General features: G+C 31.9%; 1 pseudogene; it reads left to right on the top strand.

The window, feature by feature from the left end:
* Positions 1–2,281: 2,281 nt before the first annotated feature.
* On the top strand, positions 2,282–7,128 carry LOC120195120 (annotated as a pseudogene).
* The last annotated feature ends 2,661 nt before the right edge of the window (positions 7,129–9,789 follow it).

The raw sequence follows: 9,789 nt of genomic DNA, 5'->3' as shown, positions 1-9,789 counted from the left end.
TGATGAAATTGGGATTGAATACACAGGAAAAATCACGACCAAAATTTAAAATTTAAAATTTAAAATGTTGATTAGATTTTTTATTATTATCATATAGGATCATTCTTCCATTTTAAGATTACCACCTAAATTGAATCTATTTTAATTGATTACTTGAGTTTTTATTCACTTTCTTTTCATCATATTCAACAATTATCGGAAATTTGAAATATATTTGGAATAAATTTAATAATTTTATCTATAAAACTTAAATGGTTTTATATTAGGGTAAAATACACAAATGGTTCATCGGCTATAGGATATTGTTTTATCGAGTTATTGAATTATTAAAGGTTACAAAATGGTCCCTGAATTCTAGGATGTTATTTTATTGAATTCATTGATTATTAAAAGTTATAAAATGTTCATCTGACTATTTATTATGTTCTAAACTCGTACTTTTCTGTTAGAAAATTCACGACAATCTAAGTTGAATGTTAGTTTGTTGTGTGAGATATGATAGTCGTTTAAGATTTTGAGATCATATTTTATCATATATCAAATAGTAGATTAACAACCAGCTTAGACTTCATCAATTTTTAACGAAAAATGATGAATTTAGAATAGAATCAATAGTTAGGTGATCATTTTGTAACTTTTAATAGTCGGTGACTCAACAAAGCAACATCCTATAGTCGATGAATCATTTTGTAATTTTTAATAACCGAGACTGAATAAACCAATACCCTATAGTCGAAAGACCATTTGTATACTTTACCCTTTATATTAATATAAATTCATTAAATAATAACAATTAAATAATACATATATATACCAATAACTAGTTGGTCTAGTGGGATAAGCACTAGATCTCTTACGTAAGGCAGTTGTTCGAATCCTGATGACTGTGAATAGAGTAAATTGGGTTGGGAGGGTCGCTCTTGCCTCTGCAATGCCCAATCTAGATTAATTGATCAATAAATAAGATAATGATAATTATACCAAATAATTAAATGTCCATCACTTCTACCCTAAAAATTCTATTAAATCTAATATAAAAATTTAAATTGAATATGGGTTAATTAAATGATTGATTACTTATGTTTGTGTTTTATCTATTTTTTCTCACTAATTTCAAAAATATAATATATGATCACTTTCGTTTTTATTAAATTAAGATATAGTCACCGCGAGTTAACTGAATTAAATATTTGGTATAATCACACATTTAGTCTCTATATTTAGATATTCTCTCAATTTAGTTCGACTTTAATAAATTCAAATAAATTTAATCAAACGATACCATATATTGCCATTTAGTTGAAGGACTACATTTATTTTAATTTAATATACTTATTTTTCACCAATCAAAGAAAATGACATGTATCACTAATTGAGGCGAAAGAGATTTGAACCTAGATCACTTGCAAATTCAAGCATGTACTCAACCATTGAGCCAAGGCCAATGATTAGTCTAAGATAGACAACAATATGTATACAATTTGTATCTTAGTATATAAATACTTAACTTAAATTCATAATTATTTTTATATATTAACTTAAAAAAATATTTTTTATATTAACTTATTAAATATATTTTATTATTAAGTTAATTTTAAAATATTTCATTTTTATTTTAATTTATTAAAAATAGGATTAAATTGAGAGAATATAAAAATAATATGGACCAAATGTGTGATTATACCAAAATACCACTTCACCTAATTTGTTAACTATTAAAAATAATTAACCTATGATGATCATATCTTAATTAAATAAAAACTAAAGTCATCATATCTTAATTAATAAAAACAAAATAAATCATATATTATATTTTTGAAATTAATAAAAGGAAAATATAAAAGATAAATATAAATAATCAATAATGCAGTTAACCGTTTTATCCTACATAGAATTAGTTTATAGAATGATATTCAATACAACCATTTAAGTGGCTTATTATGCTATACAGTGAGCAGGATGTGATTTGCTAACATTAACGTAATAAATCTTTCAATATTTCTTCATCGAGAATATATATATATATATATATATATATATATATATATATATATTGGCTAGTATGAATTTAAGACATAATTTATTTAGTGAAATTTATGCCAAACGAATTCCCCGAGAATCATTGGGAGTGGAGTCAGATAGATGCATGTGAATTCATCAATGAGTCAATCAGGGTAAGTAATAATTACACAATATTCAATATAACAAAAAATCCGTATAATGTTTCCACTTGTTACGCTTTCCTTAGGGAAGTAAAGAATCCAGCCTACCATAAAATACTACTCACCTGCCGTTGGAATTCCTCCGTTTTCATTAACAAAAGAGGGGAAATAAAATGAAGCAAGCTTCAATTTCTGCTGCTTCTTTTTCAGTCTTCCCCTTTCATCTTAACCACCAGAGTGCTTAAATATCCTCAAACCCTAAGCCCTAGAACAAGTCCCTCCACCAAAGGTACAGTCTTGCTTGAACATGCTGCTTTCTCCCCGTTCTCCTTTGTTGTTCACACGTTATCTATCTCTTGGTTGTTGCGGCTAAGTTCTTCATTATCAGTTAAGGGATTGTCTTGTTTATGTGTTTTTATATGTAATTGAAGTGCTTCTAACGGTGTTTTAAGTTGCTTTCTCTGTTTTTATCAGGTATTCCCTAAGTTCAACTTTAGTGGCTAAAGATTAAAAATCACATTTGATTTGGAAACTGTGTTTCTTTCGTTAATCCAGAAAATGTTTCATTTTGAGTGTAAAGTTTCAAACTTTATTTGAAAGATTGCATTAGGTAAACGCTAAATTAGACTATTAGTCTGATTTATAGTTCCCTATGACGTTTATTGGCAAGACTAGCAACATTTAATGGTCACTTCACTTCTGCTGGAGGTTTTGGCTTTAGCTTTTTTAGCTATTGATTTTCCTTGTGGAAAAAAATTATGCATAGATTTAAGTTTTTCAGTTACCTTCCTTTGTTTCGACAGTTGTGTATGGATTTAGCTGTCTGGATCATTTCCTTCCCTATTGCTCGTAGTATTCTTTTACCTATCTGGTTGTTTTTCTAGTGTATGAGAGCAGCAAATTTTATATGCTTTTTTTTAAGTTGAAATACGATTGCACGATGCTTTTGATACTAATGGCTAGTTATTGCTCTTCCAGCTGTATATATCAAGAAAATCCATTAAAAGGAAACATGGCTACCGGGAAGTATTCCAGAGTTGGTGGGAGGAAGACATCGCGTTACTGTTCTATAGCAACTATAGTCATCTTTGTTGTTTTCTGTTTTGTTGGTATTTGGATGTTCATGTCTTCATCAATTGTTTCAGTTAAGGATTCAGAAATTTTATCTTTGGTAACCGGAAACGAAGCGAAACAATCAGTGCCAAAAGGTGATTCTAAGCAATTTGATGATACCTCAGGTGATCTATCCGGGGCTGATACAAGAGAAGATGGTGGTAGTCTGCCTAGTAAAGTTTCCGGGATCACTGATGAGGATAATTCCACGAAGAACTTAGTGGTTGAGAGTAATAATGAGGAAAAGGAGTCTCACAATTCAGCTGAGGAAAACCAGGAAGAAACGCATGCAAATGAGAGTTCGCATGAGAAAACTGAGTTGGAAAGTGCACAAAAAAGGATGGATGAAGATGATGAACATGTTGGCAAAGAGGCTATTTTGACCGAGAGGAAGAATGATGAAAACCAAGATGTGCATTTGGAACAGAGTGAAGTTGGTAACAGAGTGGAAAGCAAGGAAGATGATCAAGCTTCAACGGAGATTCTCCATGCTAGTTCTCAATCAGAAATTTTGACAGAGTCTACTACTCGAAATGGAGCTCGGTCAACTCAAGCTGTAAAATCCCTGAATGAGAAGAAATCACAACATTCTTTTATATCCAATGAAAGTAATGATCACCACTGGAAACTTTGCAAGACAACTGCTGGGCCAGATTACATACCTTGCCTAGACAATTGGAAAGTTATCAGAAAGCTTCCAAGCACATCGCACTATGAACACCGCGAGAGGCACTGTCCTGATGAAGCTCCTACATGTCTTGTCCCTCTGCCTCAAGGATATAAGCGCTCTGTTAAGTGGCCTAAAAGTAGAGATAAAGTAAGCAACCATTTGCTGCATTAACAAGTGCTTTCTTTTTGTGTATTTGCTTTGGTTGAAATTTATTTTGGTGCTTGTTGCAGATCTGGTACTACAATGTCCCCCATACCAAGCTTGCAGAGGTTAAAGGGCATCAAAATTGGGTTAAAGTAACTGGCGAATACCTTACATTCCCTGGTGGTGGGACTCAGTTTGTGAATGGTGCTCTTCACTACATTGATTTTATTCAAAATGTAAGTCCTTTTCATATATATATATATATATATATATATATATATATATATATTGTGTACTAACATAGCCTGTCTGGATATGGTCTTCTTTATATTTTGCATTTTTCTCTGATGTTATGTGACTACTAGCTACTCTTATTATATTTTCGAAGGAAAAAGCAGATGATTATTGGGAAGAATAATTTTAAGATTCCTTTTAATCTTTAGCATCAATATAGATATTGTGCGGAAAAGCCACATAAATGACATATCCAGGCTAATCATACAAAATATCCGAATGAGGTCTATCATAAGCTTCGACCTGTACACACATGTATATACATAAGTCTAATAAGTTGTATCTCGCATTCTGTACATGTCTACTTGTATACAATCATATAAAGATGTGCTTGAGCACAAACTTAACTCTTTCCAATAAGCAAACTGCAAAAGCCTATTTTTAGCTACAGGGAGTTTCTTTCTCTTTGATACATCGTCTCATCTCATGAAGCAGGAATATATCTGGCTTATTGTCAACTTATTTCCAATTGTGTAACCTGAGCCACCTCAAAAAACTTGAAGCCATTTCAAAACTTTAGCATCATTTTTTTCTTCGAGAAATTCTATTCAAAACATCATCTATCGCTTGTATTTGTTAATGTTTTTTGTGCTCCGTTTTATTAATCCATTCCTTAACTTTTTTATTTTGCTCCTTGCTTCTACTTGTGTAATATTTTATTCAGATAAGCTAACAGCATTATGATCAGTTCGAATGGCATTTATTTATTTTCTGAAATTGGTTTGTCTGCCAATGTAAATTTGAATGCGTATTCGCTTCAATTGCAGGCTGTTCCCCAAATTGCATGGGGGGAAAGAACCCGTGTGATACTTGATGTCGGGTGTGGGGTGGCTAGCTTTGGAGGCTTTCTTTTCGAAAGAGATGTTCTTGCAATGTCATTTGCGCCTAAGGATGAGCATGAAGCCCAAGTGCAGTTTGCACTTGAACGGGGAATTCCTGCCATATTAAATGTGATGGGCACTAAAAGGTTACCTTTTCCTAGTTCAGTTTTCGATCTTGTGCACTGTGCACGTTGCAGGGTACCCTGGCACGTTGAAGGTGGGATTTCATTTTTCTTATATCTATCACCATTTAGTTATATACTGTTGTGTTATTTTTTAATACAGAGACATTTTGAGGCATTTTTCAGGTGGCAAACTTCTGTTAGAACTCAATCGTGTCCTGCGATCTGGTGGTTACTTTGTTTGGTCTGCTACACCAGTTTATAGGAAGGGCCCTGAAGATTTAGGCATTTGGCAAGGTAAAATGCTTTATAAACTAGTCATATGTCTCCAAGGAGAACAATACTTTGATTTAGCTTTACGTATCCTCCTTTCAATTTTTGTGAGTTGTGGTTACCGATGGCAGAAATGTCTCGCCTAACAAAATCGATGTGCTGGGATCTGGTGGTCGTTAAAAGGGACAAACTGAACAATATTGGAGCTGCAATATATCGAAAGCCAACTTCCAATGATTGCTACAAGAAAAGATCTAAAAACGCACCTCCACTTTGTGAAGAATTTGACGACCCCAATGCAGCCTGGTAATATATTTCGCCTTGGTTGAAAGCTATTTGTACAATTCCTTTAAAGTGCATATTATTCCTAAATAATGTATTAACTAAGGATTATAATCAATTGGAAAATGGTTTTAAAGTATGTATATACCTTTTATTAAAGGACATCTCTCTTCAAGAAATGTACTTCCTACTTGTTTGACAAACAATGTTTTGCAATTCTTCAATTGGGCAATGTTTTCTGGTTTATGTCATCAGGGATGTACCCCTTCAGGCCTGCATGCACAAAGTGCCAATAGATTCAACAAAGCGTGGATCCCTGTGGCCTGCACAATGGCCTTTACGGTTAGAGCAATCGCCAAATTGGTTGAATTCTCAAGTTGGCGTTTACGGTAAAACTGCTCAGGAAGACTTTACTGCAGACTACAAGCACTGAAAGCAGTAGTCTCCCAGTCATATTTGAAGGGGATGGGTATCGACTGGTCTTCCGTGAGAAATGTCATGGATATGAAAGCCGTTTATGGAGGGTATTTTGTTTGACCTGTCCCTGGTTATGGCAGAAATATGAAGTGCCTTAATTGTGAACTCATGTTTCCTGTCCTCTTGGCTCTTATTCTTCCCATGCATTTGTGCTTTTGTGTACAGGTTTGCTGCTGCCCTGAAAGACTTGAAAGTTTGGGTTATGAATGTAGTTCCAATTGACTCTCCTGATACCCTTCCAATAATATACGAACGGGGCTTGTTCGGAATATATCATGATTGGTGCGAGTCATTTAATACATACCCCAGAACTTATGATGTCCTTCATGCCGATCATCTCTTCTCCAGCATCAAACAGAGGTTTGCTCTCTTCCCTGCTATAATTCTTGTAGATTATTCTCAACCAAGATTGCTTCGCTGATATGATGATGCGCTACTGGCCACAGGTGCAAGCTGGTTACGGTAATTGCAGAAGTTGACCGAATTCTGAGGCCAGAAGGAAAGCTGATCATACGAGACAATAGCGAAACCATAAGTGAGGTGGAGGGCATGGTTAAATCACTACAATGGGAGATCCGAATGATTTATTCCAAGGACAATGAGGGATTGCTTTGTGTTTGCAAAACATTTTGGCGCCCCACAGAAGTAGAACCTATAAAGAACGCCATTGTTTGATCATGATGCTTAGTTTTACATCACAGCAACACTGTGCTACTCTCACAGGTATCCCATCTGCTAATGCAAAATTATGTAGTTGGCTACATTCTGACTTCAATCAATTACTATTTTTGTGCCGAAATTTCCAGACTGGACTAAAATGCATAGTTTCGTTTATAAGAAAATCAGAATGTTTAACTCTTAATTTAATACATTTTATTGTGAAAACCAAGAGATTATAAAGGGAACTGTGGCTTTTGTTGTGTGTGTGTGTGAAAAACTACTATAGTAAGCTATAAAGATTACATCTTTCACCACACAATAAGAAGAGTAGAGAAAATATAGATATGAAGAGCAGCTAAATTAGGAAGGTAAAATAAGGTAATCGTTCATGTTTTAATCGAGTTTTGACAGGTCGGGTTAAATCATATACATGTTGTGTCAGGTCAAATTGATGGTTCGACTCAGATCATATTCAAGTCTGGGTCAAATCAACTCGGGTCTTTTTTAGGTTGATTTTAACATCAGATTCAGTTCGGGTTCGGATCGGGTTAATTTTAGTTCAAGTCAAAAAAAATTCAGGTATGAAACAGTTAAATTTCAGGTTAATTCAGGTTCGGATGGAGTTCAGTTTGGATATTGTTCAGATCGTGTCACATCATTGACATACAAAATTCAGGTTGGATCTTATCGGGTATGGATTGACTTCAAGTCGGGCCATTTTTGGGTTAATTAGTTTTCCTCTTTCATGAACGATGAATTTCATGAACGATGAATTGTAATTTTTAATTGTATATAATTTGGAGTAAATTACAAAAAATATAAATAATTGTGAGTCAATTTTAATAAAATATAATTTTAAGGATTAAATTGAATAAACAATAAATTACAAACAAAATTTTAAGTAAATTAACAAACAAGCATGTCTGAGGGATCAAATATAAATAAGTATGAGCAAATTTCATATACAAACATAATTTCAATGACAAAATTGAAGTAAATTACAAAAATATAAATAAATATGGGCTAATTTCATATAAAAGTATAATTTTAAGGACTAAATTGAATAAATTAATAATTAAATAAATAAACATGTAGGGACTAAATTCAAATAATTGTAAAATATAAAACTGAAATTAATATAAAAATTGACTAAATTGCATTAATTTTAAAAATTAAGAAAAAATTAAAATAATTTTAATATATGTTAATATATATATATATATATGTTATATATATATATATATATATATATATATATATATATACATTATACTTATAAGTATATAATATATATATATACACACACACATATATATATATATATATATATATATATATATATTATATATTATTATAAAGTATACATTATACTTTTAAGCATATAATATAAGTATATATTACACTTAAACTTTTATATATATATATATATATATTATATACTTGAAAAAACCTGAAAACCTAGTTTTCTTGTATTGATGTGTTATTTATCTCTTTTCTTTTTCATCTTTATTGATTGGTGATGACACCAACTTTAATGTTGGTTGTCAATCGCTGATATTCTTTATTTTATTTTTTATATATATATCATATATTTATTTTTCTTTTGTTTTTTATTTTCAACGAGTCTGCTTGTGTTGCACGTTTTCATATGTCTTTATGACACTTTTTCTTATGATTTTTGGCATTTTTTAGTTCTTTGGCCGTTTTTATTTTTTTTCTTTCTAAAGGTTGATTTGATATCGCCATGATTGATCAAGAATGACGTTTCTATGATATATTGTGATCTTCCCTACTTCAGACCCTCGAATTGGATTTGAATACCCGATTTGCGTTTGTGGATAACTTTCATGTCGCTCGAGTTTGATTTGCAGTTTGTCGGTGGTCTTTTAATAGCTTGATCCCCTTTTATGGTTCGTTTGCCGATGCAATTAGATCTATTTGTATCTATTTTTGTTCGAGTTTCTTGGTTAGATTTAATCTTTCCTTGTATAATCCTTATGTGATCTTAAGTTACTAGTTTTGTTTCAATAATTATAAGAAAAATTCTTAATTATGTGCTTAATTTACGATTGTAATTGTAAATATTTATTATAATTTGAGATATGTCAAAATTGCTTTAAATTAAAAATTCAAGAAGAAAATTATAATCAGATTACAACATAGAAAAGTATTGATTGTTGGAGGAGCGCAAGCCTAATAAACCCAAAATATTTTGGGACAAAAGCTCCCGCGGTTCCCTTCAAAATTACAAAAAAAATCCCTTAAAAGAAACTAATTTTTCCCTCAAAAACCAATTTTTATTTTAGAAAATTCTCCTACCTTTTAAAATCTTAATTCATTAAAATCTCATCACTTCATCAATTGTAACTTATAAGTTAGGTAAATATCAAGTTAAGTAAATATTAAATCAGTTCAATAACAGGTTGGATCATTTACAAGTTGAGTAAACTACATATCATGTTTATAACATATCAGGTTAATAACAGGTCGGGTAATATCATTTATTTACTGGGTTAATCTCGGGTTCGTATTCATATCAGGTCGGATGCAGGTCAGGTTCGGTTATCACATTATTAAGTTCAATTCGGGTTCAGGTTGTTCTCGGGTCGGGTACATATCGAGTGCAAATCATAAATTTCTAGGTCCAATTCAGGTTCAGGTCAACATTAATTCGAACTCAAATCGATTTTAGATCATCACCATCTCGGATCAGAAACAATTTTAACTCATATCGGTTTTTGTCAGTTTTACAGGTTGCGATCTTTTTACAT

Source organism: Hibiscus syriacus, unplaced genomic scaffold (assembly GCF_006381635.1).
Source record: "Hibiscus syriacus cultivar Baekdansim isolate YM2019G1 unplaced genomic scaffold, ASM638163v2 tig00117005_pilon, whole genome shotgun sequence".
Lineage (NCBI taxonomy): Eukaryota > Viridiplantae > Streptophyta > Magnoliopsida > Malvales > Malvaceae > Hibiscus > Hibiscus syriacus.
The sequence above is the reverse complement of the archived record's forward strand: the minus strand, read 5'-3'. Positions and strand labels throughout refer to the sequence as shown.